Source organism: Schistocerca piceifrons, chromosome 8, assembly GCF_021461385.2.
Source record: "Schistocerca piceifrons isolate TAMUIC-IGC-003096 chromosome 8, iqSchPice1.1, whole genome shotgun sequence".
NCBI lineage: Eukaryota > Metazoa > Arthropoda > Insecta > Orthoptera > Acrididae > Schistocerca > Schistocerca piceifrons.
In genome coordinates, this window is record NC_060145.1 from 167,651,617 (window position 1) to 167,675,959 (window position 24,343).

The window sequence follows — 24,343 nt, forward strand, 5'->3', positions numbered from 1 at the left end:
CTGCTGGGGAGTGTCAAAGACGACCTGGGGTTACGAAAACCAGGGATTTACAATATACCTTGTCAATGTGGCATGTCCTACATTGGCCAGACGACAAGAACTGTGGAGATCAGGTGCAAAGAACATCAGAGGCACACTAGATTAAGACAGGTGACTAAGTCAGCCATTGCTGAACACTGTCTAGAACTAGATCATGCCATGAAGTATGAGGATACCAAGATTCTAGCACAAACACCCAGATTTTGGGACAGTGTTATAAGAGAATCGATTGAGATTAAAATGGCTGACGATCTTATGAATCGTGACACAGGGTACCAGCTAAGCAGAGCCTGGGATCCGGCTCTGGAATTGTTAAAGGAGCAACGGGGCCAGCTGCAACACTACACAAACAGAAGAACCAGAGACATGGAGATGGTAAACGAGCCCCTGACGGACTGCCAGGAGCACCAGACCGAAGATGGAAGACCCAGAAGTGGGACTGGTGGGCGCGGACCGCAGAGGGAACACCTAGAGACGCAGCGGACGGAAAACGGAGGAGCAACGCTCCAGCAGGTCACAGGGAATGGGCACGGACCACAGAGGAAGCGCCTGTAGCCGTTGGTGGAGGGGGAAGGCCATGGGCATAAATACTGGACCAGGTCCACTCGAGGAGCAGTCTCAGGTCGCACCTGATGAAGGTCTCGAGCTACGTGACTGAAATATCGTGCAAGTACGACGTTGATATCCGGCAGAACACCCGACAACCCAAGATGTCATTAGATCGCCGGGAAAGCCTGAAGAGTTACAACATCTCTGAAGTTTACCTGAAACAGTCTTCAAGCCACTCACATATCTGAAAACCTGTTCCGTATGCTTGTACTTTCGTTAACAGTCGGCAGAGTGGCATTGGGTCTAGTGCTTTACGGAAATCTAGGAATGTGGGATCCGCCTGTTGCCCTTCATCCATGGTTTGCAGGATATAATTAATAAAACGTCAAGCATCACTCGAGCGATGCTTTTTAATCCTGTGATTACTGGTGGACAGAAGCTTTTCTAGCTCAAGGTAATTTATTATATTGGAATTGAAAATATATTCAAGGATTCTGCAGTAAACCAATGTTAAGGACACTGGTCTGTAATTTTGGAGGGAGGGGCGTTGTTTTAGCCTTCATATGGATAGGAGTTACGTGTGCTTTTTTCCAATCGCTTGGTACTTCGCACTGAGCAAGAGATTCGTAATAAGTGCAAGGTAAGTAAGGGAGCACTCTTTGTAAAACCGAAATGGGATTCCATCAAGACTTCGCGACTTATTTACTATCTACTCTTTCAGTTGTTTCTCTACGCCAGGGATGTTAATTGCTATATCCTCCATGTGGGAGTCTGTACGATGGTCAAACGACGAGTGTTAGTGAGACCTGGTACCGACGAAGACAGGATTGGGTTACGGTTGTGGACGGGGCCGTAATCAATTGCTATTGGTTACTTTATTTTTCAATCACGTAAGCTTTATTTGGAAACAACAACAAATAAAAGGTGACAATAAATTAAGAAGTGTTCCATGGCTGAAGGCCTTGTTGTTGTTGTTGTGGTCTTCAGTCCTGAGACTGGTTTGATGCAGCTCTCCATGCTACTCTATCCTGTGCAAGCTTTTTCATCTCCCAGTACCTACTGCAACCTACATCCTTCTGAATCTGCTTAGTGTATTCATCTCTTGGTCTCCCTCTACGATTTTTACCCTCCATGCTGCCCTCCAATACTAAATTGGTGATCCCTTGATGCCTCAGAACATGTCCTACCAACCGATCCCTTCTTCTGGTCAAGTTGTGCCACAAACTTCTCTTCTCCCCAATCCTATTCAATACTTCCTCATTAGTTATGTGATCTACCCATCTAATCTTCAGCATTCTTCTGTAGCACCACATTTCGAAAGCTTCTATTCTCTTCTTGTCCAAACTATTTATCGTCCATGTTTCACTTCCATACATGGCTACACTCCATACAAATACTTTCAGAAATGACTTCCTGACATTTAAATCAATACTGGATGTTAACAAATTTCTCTTCTTCAGAAACGCTTTCCTTGCCATTGCCAGCCTACATTTTATATCCTCTCTACTTCGACCATCATCAGTTATTTTGCTCCCCAAATAGCAAAACTCCTTTACTACTTGAAGTGCCTCATTTCCTAATCTAATTCCTTCAGCATCACCTGACTTAATTAGACTACATTCCATTATCCTTGTTTTGCTTTTGTTGATGTTCATCTTATATCCTCCTTTCAAGACACTGTCCATTCCATTCAACTGCTCTTCCAAGTCCTTTGCTGTCTCTGACAGAATTACAATGTCATCGGCGAACCTCAAAGTTTTTACTTCTTCTCCATGAATTTTAATACCTACTCCGAATTTTTCTTTTGTTTCCTTTATTGCTTGCTCAATATACAGATTGAATAACATCGGGGAGAGGCTACAACCCTGTCTCACTCCCTTCCCAACCACTGCTTCCCTTTCATGTCCCTCGACTCTTATAACTGCCATCTGGTTTCTGCACAAATTGTAAATAGCCTTTCGTTCCCTGTATTTTACCCCTGCCACCTTTAGAATTTGAAAGAGAATATTCCAGTCAACATTGTCAAAAGCTTTCTCTAAGTCTACAAATGCTAGAAACGTAGGTTTGCCTTTCCTTAATCTTTCTTCTAAGATAAGTCGTAAGGTCAGTATTGCCTCACGTGTTCCAGTGTTTCTACGGAATCCAAACTGATCTTCCCCGAGGTTGGCTTCTACTAGTTTTTCCATTCGTCTGTAAAGAATTCGTGTTAGTATTTTGCAGCTGTGACTTATTAAGCTGATAGTTCGGTAATTTTCACATCTGTCAACACCTGCTTTCTTTGGGATTGGAATTATTATATTCTTCTTGAAGTCTGAGGGTATTTCGCCTGTTTCATACATCTTGCTCACCAGATGGTAGAGTTTTGTCAGGCCTGAAGGCCTTAATGACAACAAATTGAAAACTATCTCTCGGCTGAAGGCCCGAATAATGATAATTTAAAACTGTTTCATGGCTGAAGACCTGCCTAACAATCCTTTAAGAACAAGTTAAACGTCTTCAAACTTGAAATTACAGTTATTAAATTAAAAAAAAATCATCAAATGAGACCAAACCAAGGAGTGGGAGGGGGGGAGGGGGGGAGGGGGGTCGCAGACGTTGCTCCAAGGATCGACCTGGGAAAGTCCCTAAAACTTCGCAAAGCCATAAGACAGGCAGCCAAGGGTTGCATTAACTCCACGAGATGGTGACTCAGACTAGTGGCAGTTTAAGCACATGACCAATAACCATTTGCCGAATCTGCCTAACATCTGATGACCAATGCAACGATGGAATAACACACCCAAGCTGGAACTGGCAGTCAGCACTACGTCTTCAGACTCCGGTGTTTAGAGCATCCGGAAGCAGAAAGGAACCACTACTACCAGCGTAGGGGAAAAAAAAACACACCACCCGGCCCACAAATCAAGGAAGATGTCGAACTACACGCCTTGCCGGACAGCAGCGGCTAGGTGAGGAAAAGTACACTGCCGTAACATACATTAAGTTCCAGGGCAGGTAACTGGGGCGTTAGCGGCCACAAGGCAGGAAAAATGCCACTGGTTGAACTTCACAAATAATAACATATAGAATGCTATAGTTAATAATGAGAAGTGGAGGAAGGCTAATTAGGTTCGCCTTCCCCAAACTCTTCGTCTCAGCGACACTGCGAGCAGCAACACGCAAGCAAATGGCGTGATCTCACAATGATGGGAGGTTTGACTACTTGAGTTAAAGTCAACTCAGTTGAAACTTACTGGGTCCAGTTGACAACGAGCTTGTACCCCTTGCAGCTACAGCCCTTCCATCTGCCAGTGCATTCGTGAGGCCAGTGGTCCCGGCGTGTTCTCGCGTTGCGTTGACCTTGCTATTCGTCCGTCCCCAACCGAACTGGCGACTCACACCACCCGGAAACACCACAACGTCGCCCCAAAGATAGTACCACCGTTACTAGATATCGATAACCACCGATGCTACCACTAGCGGACAGACCACGCTGGCAAACGGAGTGACGCCAATGAACACAAGAATAAGACGACAACCGTAACCATACCAACTAAACTATGCCAACCTAGCAACGGCACCAACGCGAGCCGCTGCACGGCTCAGTTAGAGAGAGGGTTGCCTTAGCGCGCTCTTGTCTTTCGAAGTAAGGTAGCAACAAATTCTGAATCGTCACGCAGTGTGGTAACCACTACGCTAGCAGCAGGACAGACGGAGTTGCCTTCGCTCTGTACCTTCAGCGTGCTGAACGGTGAGGGGCCAATTGAGACTGTTTTTTCGAGTGTTGGCAGCGCGTGGCCCGGCCGGCAGGTAGTGGAGAAGAGTTGAGGCTGCGCCGCGCGGCTAGCGGCTGTCATTGATCTGTCGGCTGGCGGCCGCTTAATGTATGCGCGCACAGGCCGGCGGCGCTCTCCTCTCGCGCGATCCTTGAGCCGCCTCCGCCGCCCCCGCATTTGCATGTATCGACCCGGGGGGAGCGCGGCGCGGCATCAAGTCCACAGCACAGATACCGGCCCGGCGCGGCCCGACAGCGAAAACCGGCAACCCGACTGCCTGCGCGCCGGAAACGCCGGCCGTCCTGCGGTGGCGCGTGTGACTCGGCCGCCATTAATACCAGCCACCACACAGTGCTGCCAACTCTCCGGCTGTGCCACAGGGCATTTGCTCCACGATACTACAAGCAACTGCCTACCTCCAGCTGACAATCCTCATTTATTTTTAGTGCCATTTTGAATACATATGTTTCAACTCCTCCGGATCATTTTCAGATCTATGTAATTCTGTCATAAACCGGTCGTGTTTGTGGGTCAGAACCCTCTACTATGACGTTTTAAATATCAGTGCAGTTGCTGTTCGCCCACAACTAATATGTCAGCGGTAGAGAGCCGAAAAGTCTGAAAATTGACGCACAATCAGCTTAACAGCTTATGCGTATAATTTGCTGACAAAAATAATTTACAGAATTGTGGAAAAGACGACGATCAATTTGCCTTTAGCAAAAGTAAAGGCACGAAAGAGCCAGGTATGCCATTGCAGTTGATAAAGGAAACAAAACTGAAGAAAAATCAAGACACCTGGAAAAAGCTTTCGATAGTGTCAAATAGTGTAAGACGTTGGATATTTGAGAAAAATACGGTAAGGTATATGGAAACATTGGTAGTGCAGAATACGTCAACAGGGAGGTTCAAATGGGTCAAATGGCTCTAAGCACTATGGGACTTAACATCTGAGGTCATCAGTCCCCTAGACTTAGAACTACTTAAACCTAACTAACTTAAGGACATCACACACATCCATACCCGAGGCAGGATTCGAACCTGCGACCATATCGGTCGCGTGATTCCGGACTGAAGCGTCTAGAACCGCTCGGCCACATAGGCCGGCCAACAGTGAGGAACTGGCTTGGAAGACTGAGAACGAAATTCTCGGATTACAAAGGATATAAGACAGGGATGTAGTCTTTCGTCCATGTTGGTCAACGTGTACAACTAAGAAACAATGACGGAAATAAAAGGGAAGTTCAAAAGGGGAATTAAAACTCGAGGTGAAAGTATATCAGTGACAAGGTACGCTGATGACATTGCTATCCATAATGAAAGTGAAGGAGGATTACAGGATCTGCTGAATGGAATAAACAGTCTAATGAGTACAGGGTATGGACGGAGGGTACATCGAAGAAAGATGAAAATAGTGAGACGTAGCAGAAATGAGAACAGCGAGAAACTTAACATCAGAATTGGGGACTAGAAAGTAGACGAAATTAAGGAATTCTGTCGCGTAGGCCACGATGGACGGAGCAAGGAGGCCATAAAAAGCAGACTAGTACAGGCAACTGGGGTATTCCTGGCCGAGAGAAGTCTACTATTATCAAATATAGGCTTTAATTTGAGTAAGAACTATCTGAATATGTACGTTTTGAGCGCAGCATTGTATGGCCGTCAAATATGGACTCTGAGAAAACCGGAACAGATGAGAATTCAAGCATTTGACATGTGATGCTACAGAAGAATGTTGAAATTTGGATGGACTGATAAGGCAAGGAACGAAGATGTTCTCGCGGAATCGGCGAAGAAAAGAATTTACTGAAAACAGTGTCAAGAGAAAGCTAAAGGATGCTAGGACTTCGGTTAAGACGTCAGGGAATAACTTGCATGGTACTGGAGGGAACTGTAGAGAGCAAAAACTGTAGAGGAAGACAGAGGTTGGAAAGCATCCAGCAAATAACTGAGGACGCAGCTTGGAAGTGCTGGTTTGAGATGAAGAGGTTGGAACAGGAGAGGAATTCGACCCGGTGTGCGGCATCAAAGCTGTCAGAAAAAATGTTCGACAACAAAAAATACCTATTTAAAAAGTTCCGAAGACACTCAAATAACTTGTCTAATATCGCAAGCTTGTCAAATCATTTGGCGGTTTGCTTCTTTGTTTGAACCTGTGCATATAGCGTAATACGCTGCGAGCTATGTTGTGAGACTGGTAGGTAGACCAAACTTGGGCCGAATCCTGATGTGTATTAACGACGTGTGCTGGTACACCAATCGTGCTGTGAGTAATTTTTAGGCAGTTTGCGACGCTCATATAGGCAAGTGCTGAACTGGTCCCCAGATTCTACCTCAATGAATACGATGAGTAACCACAGAAAATACGATAACACACAGAATTAAGAATATTTTTACCCCCGTAGGGAGTGTACGCTGGTATGAAACATCCTGACAGATTAAAACTGTGTGCCAGACCAGCACTCGAACCTGGAATCTTTTCCTTCCGTGGGAAAGTTATCTACCGAACTACTCAAGCAAGACTCAGGAGTCACGATCCGTCTCCACAGCCAGTACCTCATTTCCTACCTTCCAAACAGAAGTTCTCGTGCGTATAGCACTCGTGAAAGAAAGTTTTAGTCTGCCAGGAAGTTTCACATCAGCGCACACTCGGCTGTACCATGAGAAAATCGTTTTTGAATGGTCCCCCATTCTGTGACCAGTCCTCCGCAGTATCCTTTCTTCCTGGAGTAATAGTATCGTTAAGTTAAGCACGAGAGTTTCTGTGAAATTTGGAAGGTAGCAGATGAGGCACTGGCAGTAATAAAGATGTGAGGATTCGTACATGGGTAGCTGAGTTGTTGAAGCACATTCCCGCGAAAGGCAAAAGTACTGGGTTCGAGTTCCAATCTCGTCACAGTTTTAGTCTGCCAAAAAGTTTAACACAGAAATATGTTTGCACAATTCACTGACAAGTGGAGCAAGCGACTGCCAAATTCTGGAACAGTTGATACCTTACTACAAGTGACAAACGCTTGGGGAAAGAAAAAAGAGGCAAGTATTTCGTTATTTGATGTGTTTGACAAATAAAAATTGCGTTTGATCCATTTGAGAGGAATTTAGAAAGGGGCCCGATATGACAAACAGATCTGATCGCTAACGTTTGAGCTTTTCAAACGGAAGACAGACTTCCGAGATGGAAGACCTCACGCATGCTGACGTTTTGCAGCTCATTTTGAGCAAAAAATAATGTGTGTTGGAATTCATTTCGTTGTCTCGTGAGTTTCCGTATTTGTAGAAACTAAGATAAAAAGATAGTGCGGGGAATCTTAAAAGATCACGCTTATGAAAATGAGGGTGTAACGACTTTTTCATGCCAGTATAAAAGAGGTATATGTAAAGAAAAAAATTTACGTTGTACGCTCGGAATTAAAGCAGGAGTCAAACAAATTACGAAGTCAAGGCCTTCTGGTTCTGTCACAGACGATTAGTGTGTGCCCGTGCTGTGACACTTATGATACAAATTTTAAGTGTTCTATAAGTGCTCCAGATGATACATACATCGAAAGTATACAGGGTGAATTGGAACTCCAGCGACTAACTTTCAGGGGTTGTTCACGGATACCTTGCAAGTTATTTGGTATAAGGGCCCCGCAGTTTCTGGCAGCCCGTGACATAATAACTGTAATTAGTTTTTTTTTTGCCCGAATTAGCGTCGTACCTATACTGGACTGAAAAGTGCATAGCAGTGCATATACCGACAATACGCGCTCTGGTCTTGTTTCTATACGCTCACGGCATTTGCTGTTTACGACAGTAGTGCCTCCCTTACCTCGTTGCCCTTTCGCTCGCATTGAGTGCTGCTCGTTTCTGTCTAGGGTTTTCTTTTTCGGCAGAGCTAGTAGCGCGTTAACGGTGACAGTGCTACGGATAGATCTACTCATGAGAAAGATTGGCCGATATGCACCCTGTTTAAGGGTTCAAAGAATGCGCTGGAATAGCGAGACAACGACGCTGTGTTCAGCTGTTTCCGTACCTATGGTAGCAACGCCGCAGTACTTTTGCTGGCTTCTCCACTGTTTTCAAGGTATTTGCGCAGAAACAAGGGTGGTTGTGGTAACAAACCGAGTACATCACAATCCATTTATTACTCTCTAATGAGCCGCTGGAGACCATGGGTCCTTTACACCAAAATACTCACAAGGTGTCCCTGACCGAGCGAGATGGTGCAAGGGTTAGCACACTTGACTCGCATTCGGGACGTCGACGGTTCAAACCCATGTCCGGCCATCTTGACTTAGGTATTCCGTGATTTCCCTAAATCGCTGCAGGCAAATGCAGGGATGGTTCCTTTGCAAGGGTAGGCCGACTTCCTTCCCCATCCTCCCCTAATCCGATGAGACCGATGACCTCGGTGTTTAGTCCCTCCCCCAAATCACCCCAAAGTATCCCTGAACAACTGAATGTTTGTCTGGTTCACCTTCTAGATACTCGTTGAGCAGCCGGAATAGATTTTCGGGTAGCTTTGTCTGTCTATTCAGTACGAAACCGAAGTAATTCTAATAAGTTTGACTGACAATTCCGATTACATTGATGGGTTCTGTGCGTAGTATTTCCTGTAGCTGGTTTACCTACGTGTATTTATCTCAGTCTTTCAACCATTCCCTGGACCGGCGTATTGTTTTCCGTTTAGTTAATTACACTCAGTGTTAAACAGAATGTAGAAAATGGTTTTTCTTCTCTGGTATCCATTCCCACTAGCGTCAAAATACTTTGAGACGCGATAAGAAAACAACGCGAGAACAGCTCCAAAAGCGAGGATTTGACGAACTTGAGTTGTGCATCTGCGCACTTGTTTTACAAATCCGTGGAAAGCAGTCAGTGAATTTGACAAACGGATTCGACCGATTACAGGGCAATGAATTCGCTCGTAATTAGTAGTGGAAGTATTGGGAAATAAATGTCAGATTTAATAAGTCAACAGCTTCTTGTTCCGAGATTTCGTTTTCTTTGGAGCCATTGACTGAAGCAATAAACTCTAAAAAACAGTTTTTGGTGACTCCTTCTAATTCATTTTCCGGTTTTCACTCTAGAGCAAGACCTGCCGCAGTCATACTTTCCGCCCGATAAAAAAATAAATCTTCAGGCATTCTAATGATCGTGCAGCGTTGCAGCGAATGCGGGAGAATATAAATTAAATTCTAAAGCGCCGAAGAGGCGTCTAGATTCTTTCATATAATGATAATTTTCAATTTCCTAAGTTGAACAATCGCTACACGGAAGATACTGTGATTGTAACAGATCGATATGGATCATACGAAAGTATGTAGCAGATGCTCTGAGAACTTGAAGTAAAGATAGTTTGTCAATATATGGTATGTAGAAGGTGCCGTAGCTTCAGGCTAGTATAACTTGTTAAATAGCTACCAGGCACTAAAGTGATGAAATACTGGAATCACTTATTGTTACTTACCATCATCAGTTGTGAACAAATCGTTCATCAGATGGCTTAAGAATCTTAACGAGACGAATTACTTGGTCATCTGTTTTTGAGTGGCACAGCGCTCTACACTGAAAAACATTTGAAATTACGGAGATTGGTACTGAATATTGAGATACACACTATGTTACAGCAACAACAAATATTCATGGCCCTCTTACTAAATCTATATTTTTTTATAGAAAATTTAACGTTTCGATCAAGTACTAACGATAATTGGCTGGTTTTCATCACAAATTCTGGATTCATCAACACAATCGTAGAATGCTCAAATGCAAGTAGAGACTCAGGTACCATTTGCACACGGAGATCGAACACCATGTTCTCACACTCTCGTGACGTATTTGAACATGAACTGATGACACACAGAGACGCTGCACTGCTAGGGTATTGTACTGTGCTGTATGTTAACTGGGGGCCTAGAAACAACGAAGAGGCTCCGTCCCCGCTGCAGCCGCAGTGGTCCGCAACCCCACGACGACTACCGCAGTCCACTTCAACCCTCCTCCGCCCCACACCGAACCACTCTTTCAGGGTTATTGTGCGGTTCGGACCCCTGGTGGACCCCCGGCAGGGAACGTCTCACTCCAAACGAGTGTAACCCCTATGTTTGCGTGGTAGAGTAATGGTGGTGTACGCGTACGTGGAGAACTTGTTTGCGCAATAACCACCAACATAGTGTAACTGAGGCGAAATAAGGGGAACCAGCCCGCATTCGCCGAGGCAGATAGAAAACCACCTAAAAACCATGCACATACTGGCCGGCTCACCGGACCTCGACACAAGTCGGCCGGGAGGATTCGTGCCGGGGACCAGGCGCTCCTTCCCAATCCGGAAAGCCGTGCGTTAGACCGCACGGCTAACCGGGCGGGCACACTGCTAGGGTACTCGTATATTAAAATGTTACGTCAGCTGTCAGATACAAACTGACAGAGACGAAAATAGAATCGATACGTTGTTCACTCTTGAACTGTTAGTCGGATTCTATCACCTCGATTGCAGAACATCTAAAGAATGCAAATGTAAGAAGACGTTGTAGCAAGAATTTGCAAGGCAGAAGGTCTTTCTAAAGTAGAAACCCCCACTAACAAATGTATAACCCTTGAGATAAAAAAATGATGCTGTTACGGAATCCTAATGGGCCAATTTAAAGAAACTACGTTAGAAACAGACATTTCTATTGCTGCACTATATGTCTCGTGTAGACATAATAGTGATAAGACATAGTAGGAAGTGTAAGGTTCATTGTGCCAGGCATTAAGCGAATCACTTGCTGGATACAGGAAGGCGTATTGCACTCGTTATTACCTGTGGTTTTGACGGTATCGTATATCTCTCCAGGTACTCCGGGAAATTTTCAGCAATTTAGGTTTTGACTAATTGGTTCAAATGGCTCTGAGCACTATGCGACTTAACTTCTGAGGTCATCAGTCGCCTAGAACTCAGAACTAATTAAACCTAACTAACCTAAGGACATCACACACATCCATGCCCGAGGCAGGATTCGAACCTGCGAGCGTAGCGGTCGCCCGGTTCCAGACTATAGCGCCTAGAACCAACCGCACGGCCACTCCGGCCGGCTTTTGACTAATTACTTTTCTCTGGAGAATGTTAGTGTTGGAAAGTAGAAAATGTCGGCTTCCAAACTTATTTCGTTATCCTGATAATCGGAATCGGGATATTAACGTGTTTCTCGAAGATTATGTCGGAAAGGCAGAAAATGTTAGTGTCTGTCCCTAAATTTTGAAACAAAAAATGCACTTTATTCAATTTTGTACAACAAATGGAGTCATATGAACAACTGATGTCGCACGTAAGCAGGCGTCAGTAAATAGAGCAGAACGCTCCAAATTTTTGAGGGTACATATTGATGAAAACTTGAACTGGAAGAAGCATATTACAGAGGTTCTCAAACAATTCTCTTCCTATAAGTGCCAGCCTTGGAAAAAAACGTACCAACTTCCTGACATATTTTGCATGTTTTCACTCAATAATGTTTTATCGAATGATTTCCTGGGGTAACCTACTACTTAGAATGGAACTGGTGATTCCACAAAAGCTAGCAATAAGAATATGTGATGCTCACCAATGGACTTCATGTAGGTAGATATTCTTCGGAGCTAGACATTTCAATTGCGCCGTCACAGTGCATATATTCGCTAATGAAATTTGCCATAAATAATCTACCACAGTTTGAGGAGAACAGTGCTGTCAATATCAACAGAAGTGGAGGAAAAAGTGACGTTCATTAATCTCCATTAAAGCTGTCAGTGGCTCGGAAAGTTGTTCAATATACAGCAGAGGGTGTGTCTTTTGCCCAATAACATAAAATGTCTGCCAGAGGGCCAAGCAAGTTTTATATCTAATTTAAAAACATGTGTACTGGACAACTTCTGTTCCACTGACGAGTTTCTACTTTAAAATACTGGTATCCATTTAAAAAAATAAAAAGTAAGAAAATTATAACGTTAAGTGTAGTTGCATGATTAGGACTGAAGGAAATAACGTGTTCATTAGTGTTGCCACTAATCATATATACATGTACTCTAAACTACGTCGTTCCTCTTCATGTCGATAAAGAAATCGTTCAAATAATCTTTAGAACGTATAAGTAATTAACTAAATTGTTTTCTTACGTTTTTAGTCGGCAATCTATATGTCGTGATTTTTCTTTTAATATTAACTACTCAGTACAGTCGTATATACATGTACTGTAAAGTGCCTCGTTCCAATTCATGTCGATAAAGAAATCGTTCAAATAATCTGTAGAACATATAACTAACAAACTAACTAACTAAATTGTTTTCTTACATTTTTACTCGTCAATCTGTATGTCGTGATTTTTCTTTTAATATTAACTACTTAGTACAGTCCTCGAAAGTAGAAGAGTACAAGTAGAAAATTCTGCCTCGTTCCAATTCATGTCGATAAAGAAATCGTTCAAATAATCTGTAGAACATATAACTAACAAACTAACTAACTAAATTGTTTTCTTACATTTTTAGTCGTCAATCTGTATGTCGTGATTTTTCCTTTAATATTAATTACTTAGTACAGTCCTAGAAAGTAGAAAAGTACAAGTAGAAAAATCTGTTTCCAGTAAGTATTTACACGTCTTACTGCGCGAGAGAGAAAGAGAGAAAGAGAGAAAGAGAGAAAGAGAGAAAGAGAGAGAGAGATAGATAGATAGAGAGAGAGAGAGAGAGACAGTAGACTGGCTCCGGTGTCGCTGGCAGGTATTTATGTGCGGCTGCGATAGCTACCGGTAAGCCGCGAGATTTTCGCCCCCGCCGGCATATGGGGTGGAAGACGGATAGCGCGCTGGCCGCAGCGGCTCATGTCGCCTGGTCGCCTCTGGTCGAGGCCGTGGTCGTGGTCGTGGTCGCCGCAGCGGCCGCCCCGCGCAGCGGGACGGCTCAGCCGTCCTTCTTTATGTCCGCCGCCGCCGCCCCCTTCCTGTACAGCGGCGGGGCGCGATTTACACGGCGCTAAATTATTTCCGAATGGACCCTCGCCGTCGGAGAAATACGGACAGAGCGGAGCGGACTGGCCGCTCTTCCGGATTGGTTCCTGACCGCGCGGGGCTTCGCAAAGTGCCGCAGCCGCTAAACGCTGCCAGCGCCGGCAACAAGTCCCGTGCGGATCACAGCAGGCGCCTCAGCGATCACTGAGAGGTGTACAGGGAATAGGAACGTACACTTGCACATCCATATAATGGATAAGAGAGAGAACTTCAACCCACAAAAAGGTACAGCACGGACAGCTCTTCCCGTGTCCGTGAAACAAAATTCAAACTGCACTTGTACACGGCCCTGTCACATTAAAGTGACCACCGCCTATATTCCCGGCACGGTAGCTCAGCGTGTTCGGTCAGAGGGTTCGCTGCCCTCTGTAATAAAAAAAACTCAGTTAATCGATCAACAACGGACTTAAACGGGTGTCTTACGACGTCCGCCCCGACCAGATGCAACGAACGAAAGCGAACAAAATGAGATTAAAAAAAAAGTTCAATGTCACTGTGCAATAATCGCTCACAGACGACAGGTATCGGCACTAGCAGTGGATGATGTATAAATGCAGTCGTTGTTGTAAAGCCGAAACGGAGAGATTTATCTGACGTCCGAAAGGGCATGATCATCGGCTATTGGACCAAGGATGGACACATTTCTGAAGCGAGTATGACTGTAAGTTGTTCGAATTCTGTCTTGGTTTAAAAAACACCGCATTGGTTAGAAACAGTCTTGGTTGCAATTTTAGTTCTTTTATTTTTCAACGACGCGTTTCGCCTTATGTAGGCATATTTAGGTTATTTTAATTTGGTATTTCTTAGGCGAATCCTTTAGTCAGTGCGTCGGTGTGGCATCTTCTTAAGCCGGCTCGATGATGTCGCTACGGGAGCGTGCAGCAGAGGGTGTGTCTAGGAGCCGGCTGTGGGTTCGCAGGGCAGCCACATGCTATGCTGCCAATCTCTGGATGTAGAATGCCTGGCACACTACACATACAACACAAGATAATAAATGACCTTTGTTAATGATAATGAAAGATATCACGGTCTCAGAAAGAACCTCAGTATGAATCAGTAAACATTTTTAATCATTTTTCCTATCTATAACGTGTCTAATGGGTATCAAAGCGAGATCTTAACTAAAATCATTCCTTCTAGATAACCCTCTCCTTTCCATAGACAAATTTTTATGTGCAAAGGGCTAGCCTAAAAAATTCCTAGGTTGAAGTGTATTTGTAAAAGTATGCAAAGTATAGCCAACATGTTGCCATCCCCTGAAACTAATCACGTGTACATCTCCTTTAAATTGGCCCTTCCCGCACGGATTCCATGAAAAAATCGTTCAAATAAGATGTGGAACACGTAAATGACGGACTAACAGGATTTATGTTAATTGATAACAAAAACAGATATGGGTTAAAAGTATTCGATAACAGAAGTAAAGAACGCAAACGAGTCATTTGGGTTCGTGTGGTTGTCGTTTGTAGTCACCAATGACTTCAGTATCAATTATTTCCCTAGATAGAACAAATGTGTTTAAAATGTAAACTTTCTGAGTAAGTTTCCATCTAAACGAACTATTCTTAATGTTTATTGTTTATCGCGTAGTTTTTCGAGATCCTATATCAACGTTTTCAAGACTTTATTGAATATCACACTTACACTGAGATGACCAAAATCATCTGAGACACCTCCTAATATATTGACGGACCCTCTTTTACCCGGCGTAGCTCAGCTACTCGACGTGGTATGGACTCAACGAGTCGTTGGAAGACCGCTGTAGAAATATTGAGCCATGATACCTGTATAGACGTCCGTAGCTGCGAAAGTGTTTCTTGTGCAGGATTTTGACGCGAACTGAACTCTCGATTATGTCCCGCAAATGTTGGTGGGGTTTCATGTCGGGCGATCTGATTGGACTACTCATTCGCTTGAATTGTCCAGAACGTTGATCAGAGAAATTACAAACAACTGTGGCTCGGTGACATGGCGCATTGTCATCCACAAAAATTCCATCGTTGTTTGGGAACATGAAGTCCATGAATGGCTGCAAATGGTCTGTAAGTATCGAAACATAGCCATTTATAGTCCAAGATCGGTTCAGTTCGACCAGTCCATTCCATATAAACACAGCCAACAGTATTATGGAGGCAGAACCAGCTTGCGCAGTGTCTTGTTGATTAACTGGGTCCATAGCTTCGTGAGGTCTGCACTACACTCTAACTCTATCATTACCGCTTACCAACCGAAATCGGGACTTATTTGACAAGGCCCACGGTTTTCTAGTCGTCTACGGCTAACTGATATGCTCGCGCGCCGAGTAGAGAAGCTGCAGGTGATGTGCTGCTATCACAGGCACTCTCATCAGGGACTGATCACCTAAGATGTTAAGTCCCATAGTGCTCAGAGACAGCACTATCATCTGTCGTCTGCTGTCATGGGCCATTAACGCCAAATTTCGCCACTCTGTCCTAACAGATACGTTCGTCGTATGCCCCACGTTGATTTCTGCGGTTCTTACACGCAGTGTTACTTGTCTGTTAGCACTGACAACGCTATTCAAACACCGTTGCTCTCAGTCGCTAAGTGAAAGCCGTCGACTACTATGTTGTCCGTGGTGAGAGGTAATACCCGAAATTTGCTATTCTCTTGACACATTTGATTCTCAAACGATTTTCGAAATGGAATTTTCTATGCGTCTAGCACCAAACTACCAATCCGCGTTGAAACTCTGTTATTTCCCGTCATGCGGCCATAATCACGTTTGAAACATTTAAACGTGAATCACTTGAGTACAAATGACAGCACTCCAAATGCATTGCCCTTTTAGAACTTGTACTCCCGTCATCTGTATATGTGCATATCAGTATCCCTAGACTTTTGTCATCTCAGTGTACATTTCAATTATTTAACTTTGTTGTCTTTTCTCGTGGCGTAGATCCAACATTTATCTTCAGTTTTGAGGCTGATACTATCAGTACTACCAATAGGTACAATAAGTGAGAAACTTTGAATTCTTCTGAGTGCTTATTTGTCTCTCCATAACGATAGAACTGACATTCTATCAAAATGCCAACGTGAAAATAAAATTTCTACAGAAGAGTAGGAAATTTAATGCAAGAATCTCTTGTTCAAACACACTAGCAGCAATGCAAGTATCACAAGTGGATAACATTTTTTTCTCTCCGTACGTGGCACTCACAGCCCACTTCGGTCTTCGCCAACTTCTTTTAGCCTGTGACGTGTAATGACAACTTCAGATCGTCAAGTCGACTACACGTCGTACTGCAGGCTAACGCTTTTCGGAATAATCCATGCAAGAATGTATCTCAGATAGACTGACAGCACACACTAAAATGAAAATGGGCTCGTACGTTTCACTGTAGATTATATCGAGTAAAGTGTGGCCAGGGGGAAGAGTGGGAGGTTCAGTGTAACAGATACAGTAATATAGTGGGTAAAGAAACTAAAGGTGTCCTCATCTCGAAGGTTAGTTTGAGCACCACTGTACCATAGACCTGCTACATGTGGTATTGGTTGGTTGGTTGATGTGGGGGAGGGGAGTAAACAGCGAGGTCATGCGTTCCATCGGCTTAGGGAAGGAAGGGGAAGGTCGATCGTGCCCATTCAAAGGAAACATACCGGCATTTGCCTGAAGATATTTAAGGAAATCACAAAAAAGCTAAATCAAGATGGTCAACGCGGGTTTCAATAGTCGTCCTCCTGAATGTGAGTCCAGTGTGCTAATCACTGCGCCATCTCGCTCGGTCTACATGGTGTTATTGGAAAGCTTACGCCCTTGCTCTATTCGGCCTTCGAACTTACTTACCCACACAGTGATAAGGAGACTTACAATGTAAAGTTGAGTACGAACCACTGTGAAACAGAAATTTTTACTTTTGTTGGTTCACGTGGAATGGAGCAGCGATTTGTGGTTCAGGCAGCCGAGCCGGTCTGTGAGGACTGCAGTTGAGTCACTTGGCCGACACGGCTGCCTAACCAGCGCCTGTTACAGGGAGCTCCAGCAATGCTCCGATTCAGATTGTATAGGCAAGTGCAGCGCAGCCGGTCTTTGCCACAAGAGATGATCTCTTCGGCTTTTTTCTTTTAACTGTAGTTTAAGAGAAACAAAAAGTTGCAACTGATAACGAAGCTGAAACGTTTACCGGATAAATCTTACGAAGTGTTTAAAATTTGTACGTTTCTTTTTCATATAGAGAAGTGGCCCTTAATCTGAGGGGAGACTAAAATGAGAAAGGAAGTCGATCTTACAACACAGAGCTGAAGTTAATCCTTAAGCGTTCACTAAATTTATATAAAAATAGAGTAGTACTGGAAACAGAACTTTCGTGTGGAACAAACATCAGTTTTGCCAGTGTTTTAATGACTTTAATATATAAGTTTTAATGGTTTTCATATAGAGAAGTGGCCCTTAATCTGAGGGAGACTAAACGGGGGCAGGAAGTCGATCTTATAACACATATCTGAAGTTAATCTTTAAGCGTTCACTAAATTTATATAAAAATAGAGTAGTACTGGAAACAGAGCTTTCGTGTGGAACAAACATTAACTTTGGCAGTGTTTTAATGGCTTTGTCACATTTAAAAAGAAATATTTATTATAAAGGTAATAGATACTCCAAACTCAGCCATTTCTATTATTACGTTAGTTTTTACTTACGATCTTACTTCTTACTTACTTCTCCCTTACTCTCTAAGGGAGAAACATTTGTATTTCTTTGATTGTAGCTCAAAATAGTTCCAGAACACAATTCTGAATATTTATATTCTTTCTAAGAACTAAACTCGTAAGTAAACGTTCGTGGTATTATGTTTACTTGTTCTTTTAACGCTATTGTGTTTACTTGTTCTTTTAACGGTAAACGAGTTCGTAATAAATTCAGCGGGCAGGAATAAAGGAAATCAGAACAAACCAATTTCGAAAGGAAAAACTGCAATTAATGTTTATAAGAAAAACAGGCCTGCATTTTAAAAACTTTAAATAATCTAAAACTTGGCTTTTAAGTAAAATCAGACAAACAGATATTGAAATTTCACCCCATTTTGCAGACATCTGTCTAACTATACGCCACAGCGAAATATAATAAAACACTGTCACCTGTTACGTGCACTTATATAAAATTTCATTTTTATTGGAAAAATAGGACTAAAATCGATAGCAACTTTTGAGCCACAAAGACGTAAAGGCAAACATATGAAATTCATTACGGTTTATTAAATAAATGAAGGTGACGCAGTGGTTTCGAATCGGACCAAAGTGAGATGCAAATACACAAAATACGACCTTTTACCCTAGAAAATGAACTCGGACAAAGTACTCGTAAAATCATGTACTACATGGTAGAATATCCCTTAACAATTTTAATAGCAAGGTGTAAATGTCTTCCGCAGCACATTACTGCGTCATACATATGAACACCATAAGTTTTCCCCATGTGAAGTTGTATAATGAGGGCTACGTCGGATGAAGTGCAAGAGTATATCCTAAGAGGTTTGCTTACCTCGCCTCTTCTACGGGCGTCCCGATGTCTCATTGGTTATCTTCTCTATTGGCTGCAGTTTCCTAGCTGACAACTAAATTGATACCTACGATCGTAATAACGGTTGCTAGATTTATCTTGTACGATGAACTCAAGAATGCGCCGTCTATTCATACCTCATGGAACCACATAAAAATGAAGTAGTAGTTATAGTCTTTTCTCTTATTATGTATTTAACTGTTACTTCAAAATCATCCGAGGCACTTTTTAACACTTAACTGTCCTTGATACCACGTAAATTATAACTATCATTTACTACTACCGACCGAATCAATCTGATCACAACGACATACTACTTCGTACTGCGTAGCCTCACTCAGACAGCCTATATCGGACTCCTTTGTCCGGTTAAATTGTAGTTCGTCATCGTTCGGCTGTTACTACCGACGTTCGTCAGATTACTCTTATTCATCGTTCCTTACATGATTATTTTATCAAAATTATTACATATGTGCAATACTGGCATCACAACAGCTTCCAGTGCTGACAGCTTATGATTTCTATGCGTTAATTATTAATTATTGGGCGTTAACTTTATCTAACTTGCCAATTTTCATATCGTTTTTTAATGTATCTTTCGCCACAGGGTCTCTACGATGTTTCTGACCTTGGAATGCAGAATTAGATGTGTAATCTACGATGTGACAAGACCATTACGTCTTGCATAGATTATCGTCGTATGTTAGAAGTCGGTAAACCATCATGTGCTACCGCGGTCACTACACCACATCCGTCTGAGCAGAGCGTTCAGACCTCGTGTCTGCATTTACCCATAACGTCGCGTCTATTTGCAACATAAGGGCGTCATATACGCGACGCCTTCAAATTTGACAAGCCTTCCGGGGATACACAGTGTCCCAGGAGGAATGGTCAATATGCAGGGAGATGACAGGGACGCTCATTTGAATCAAAAAACTACATATGGTCTTATGCTGTATTCTGAATAGTTTCCGGGATAGAACACGCATAATTTACATCTGATTTTTGGCTGTTGCCACGCACGTGTTCATATTATCCACCAAACCTCTTTTTAGCCCATCTTACCTCGTTGATTTCAGCTTCTTTGTCTTCGATGTCTTTCTGTCATACGAATATTACTGGACACAATATTGAACCTTGTGGTATCCTCTTCACAATTTCTCTCCAGTCACTAATATCTTCTACCTTTCAGCGTTGATGACGACTCAACCTAGTCAAGGCGTCATTCTGCGGCAACTTTCGACGAGTTTCCTACTCGTCATCTTCAGGCGAAGTGTCGTGTTCATATTCACTTTGTATCTTTATCGACGCTGGACTGCAGTCTCCTCTGCCTCGTCTGCAACGGCTAGGCCAATCGCGCGCCTATGGAAGGGCTGTCGCGGACGATGGTGGGGGGAAGTCGTGAACGGTTGCGGGAGGACTCCCGAAGCGTTGAAGGGTCCTGGCGTCGCATCCGGTGCTCCCCGTCTATTTCATCCACTGCTTCGCCACATTCACGACAGAGCGCTCTTGACATGTTGTTGCTAGCGCTACATCCGGTGCAGTGCTCAGTTGGAAACCGTTATCCCGGTTGTCAAGAACATGATGCACCCGTATCTCCACTGCCTCTTTGACAATAGAGTCCCAGAACCCGTTCATTCGGCACAGCACGTCTGTTCAAAATCGAACATATGACTCTGGTTGAGAGTGTGTTCAGCAACTGCAGATTTATCCGTTTGGACAAGGCGAACGCTTCTCACATGTGCTGAGTGGCGCTGCGAAAGACACCGTTGCGTCTATCCTATATAGAGCTAGCCTCTTTCGCAACTGACGCTATGGACTTCAGGTGTCCGTAGTCCTAGTTGGTCTTTCACTGATCCAACCATAATTTTGATTTTAACCGATAAGCAAAAAATGGTTTTAATGTTATCCTTCTTTAACATCCTGAAAATCTCGGCCGTGGGTGGCCCATTATACAGAAGGAACACCAGACACTTTACATCTTCTTCTGGATCGTTGCTTGGCTGGAGTTTGCCTCTCATCAGCGTCTTCGAGTAGCCGTTCTTGAGAAATATTTCACTTAGCGGTGGACTATCCTTGTCGTGTGTGTATCGTGTTCTGCACACCAGGGTGGTGAACACCAATTTGCAAAGTGCTTGATGGTGGCAGCTATTGGCCTTTAGGTGCAGGTACGTATATTTCTTTTTCCAATAGACAGAATATCCCAGCGTGCCATCGGTCTTCTTTCTTATCAGGATATCAAGGAAAGACAGGCTTCATGGTGAACTTTACATTCTCGTGTATGTATCTTCACCTGAAGATGACGAGTATGAAACTTGTCTAAACGTCGCCACAGAACGACGTCTTGACACTGCTGATATCCCGTCAAGATTTTATCATCGAAATTCACTGAGAAGGCCTGGATTGCCTTTCCAACATATTTTTAATTATTCATCAGAAATTCTCGCATTCCATTTGTTAATTATTATTCAAACTAGTTGCTGTAAAGCCGTCAGATCCATAAATAACAATGCACCGGTACATGAAATTTGTCCTGTCTCGGATATCATTCGAAATAGGGCACATATACAAATGAAATTTTTTGCTCCAAATCAGCTTTTTTGTGATATCACTGAATGTTGACCATTCCTCGTGGGACAGCTTGTATTTTGGTCAGTCATTTCATTTCACGTTAAATGCAAAAGGCTGCCGAAACCACAACTGCTGCTATATCATTCAATTAAGCCTGACGCCGTGCGGTGATGTGTGAAAAATCTCGCTCCTCTCCGGCGAGCGAGCAGTCTCGTTAACGACCACGACGACAGCGGCCGCCGGCTGCCGGGGCGACGCCGTCACGCGGCTCGCACATCGATCACGGGGCGAGGGGAAAGACAGCACGGAGCCAGCCAGGGCCCATAATCTCCGCGCCGCCCCCGCCGCGCACCCCGCCTCCGCCGTGTTAATCCCGCGACGATCCCGCAGGGAGGCGGGCCAACCCTTCCCGGCCTCCATCGCTCAGCGCCGCTGTTATCACCTGTTAGGCGCTCCGCCGGGGACGATTTGCCGCCGACGGCCGCCCACTAATCAAATAATGCTCTCACCTGTCTGGCCGGCCACCTCACGCGCCGAGTACAGGACTCTCTAATGAGGCGTGTGGGGCTGCGAGCAGCTGCGACGCGACACCGCTCTGCGCAATCACTGGCCCACTTTAGCTGCTACTAGTGATGATTCGAGGACACCCTTTAAAGTTTTTGTGCTGCCACTCCTATCTAAAAGCACACATACATGGTGACAATTATTGAACTACATGAAAGAGAAACGCAAATTAATATCAAACTACGGCGTGCACACAATTTACTCAACATGTAAACGTCACTACAGACATTCGGGTTTAGGTTATGACATGTTCGATATGCCAGCCACCATTGGCAATGATACGGCCTGTAGCGAAATTCTGCGTGACCTGCTACAGTCTCGGAACATCGGAGCTGCTGATGACATTCTGAAAACCGGCCGGGGTGGCCGCGCGGTTCTAGGCGCTACAGTCTGGAACTGCGGGACCGCTACGGTCGCAGGTTCGAATCCTGCCACGGGCATGAATGTGTGTGATGTCCTTAGGTTAGGTTAGGTTTAGCAGTTCTAAGTTCTAGGGGACTGATGACCTCAGACATTAAGTCCCATAGTGCTCAGAGCCATTTTTGATGACATTCTGAATGGCAGTTTTCGGCTCAACAATGTTGGGGTTACTGCTGCACATCTTGTCTTTAATATAGCCTCACAAAAAGGAGCCGGATGTGCTCAGGTCCGGAAAATATGCCGGCCAATCGAAGCCCATGCCAGTGGCCTGGGTACCCCAGAGCCAAAATGGGGTCCCCAAAATGTTCCACCAATACATCAAGCAGTCTCCTGCTTCGATGGGGTCGAGCTCCGTCTTGCATGAACCACATCTTGTCGAAATCAGGATGACTTTGGATAATGGGGATGAAATCATCTCCCAAAACATTCACGTACCGTTCGGTAGTCACTGTGCCATCAAGGAATATTTCACCGATTGAAACTTCCTGGCGAATTAAAACTGTGTGCCGGACCGAAACTCTAATTCGAGACCTTTGCCTTTCGCAGGCAAGCGCTCTACAAACTGAGCTACCCAAGCACGACTCACGACCAGTCTTCACAGCTTCAGTTTTGCCAGTACCTCGTCTCCTACCTTCCAAACTTCACAGAAGCTCTTCTGCATAAGCAGAACTAGCACTTCTGGAAGAAGGGATATTGAGGAGACATGGCTTAGCCACAGCCTGGGGGATGTTTCCAGAGTGAGATTTTCACTCTGCAGCGGAGTGAGCGCTGATATGAAACTTCCTGTCAAATTAAAACTGTGTACCGGACCGAGACTGGAACTCGGGACCTTTGCCTTTCGTGGGCAAGTGCTCTATCACACATTATTCCGTGACTCGACATTGCACGCCACAGTCACCCGTTTAGGTGAAGAGACTTCTCGATCGCGAAATGCGGATTCTCAATCCCCCAAATGCGCCAATTTTTCTTATTGACGAACCAATCCAAGTGAAAGTGAGCTTCGTCGCTAAACCAAACCATGCATGCGCATACTATTTCCCACTATTCCCCGAAGGTTGAACGCCCTAATGCAAACCTTTCAGAAGTTATGACGATTATATTCCATGTAGTTTGTTCATCAAAGCTAGGAACTTGATTTTTGCTCTGAAGTAGACCCTCACAAAGAACGTCTTAAATCGAGGTCGAAAAAGGTCAGTGGTGTTTACGGTATTTGATGCCCCATATACTGTGTACTATGCAACCACTATGTTGGCTGTTAATGGCAACAGTGGGCGGTACTGGAGGTGTCCAGTGGTGAGCACAGCATGGCGCTACGGAGCGTAGTTGAACTGTTTCGTCGACGAGTAATCTACAACAGTTCTACAGAGATAGTGATGCTGATGCAAAGCAGAGGAAGGTAACGACCGAAAAAGCAACATCGACTTATACCTATAGCAAAAGATGTCGAAGTTGACGTTACGTCAGAAAGGAACGCAAGGAATTTCGCAGAGTGAGAAAGAAGTGGCCGATGAAATATTAGTTGAATGTGTGGTGTCGTATATGCTTGACTATGCGGACAATGCATGCGAGGAATTCAATGGTGACAATATGTGCTTATCAAGTGAATGTGGCACTGAAACAGGTGTCGAGACATGCAGTTCACCATCCTTATCGGTCAGGGTGCCACAAATCTTGTCTCCAGTGGAACGTAGTAAAGGACTGTCGTCCAAGGAGCGGGCACTAATCTTAATTACATATATGAAAGACCATTCGCAGCATAGTAAAAAAAAACAATTATGAACAGACTTCGAATAAGTCCGCAGTGGATAAGAAAAACTAAGGACATTCAAGAGACGACAAGGCGCACTTGTTGCAAAAGCTGGTGTTTGTGGGTTTCAAGAATGCTGGATATATGTACAAAATGTGCATGATAGCGACCTACT

General features: G+C 44.1%; 1 protein-coding gene across 1 annotated transcript in view; it reads left to right on the forward strand.

Moving 5' to 3' along the window:
- LOC124712157 overlaps positions 1-24,343 on the forward strand; it is a 227,206-nt gene that overhangs the window by 41,505 nt on the left and 161,358 nt on the right. The window lies entirely within an intron of this gene.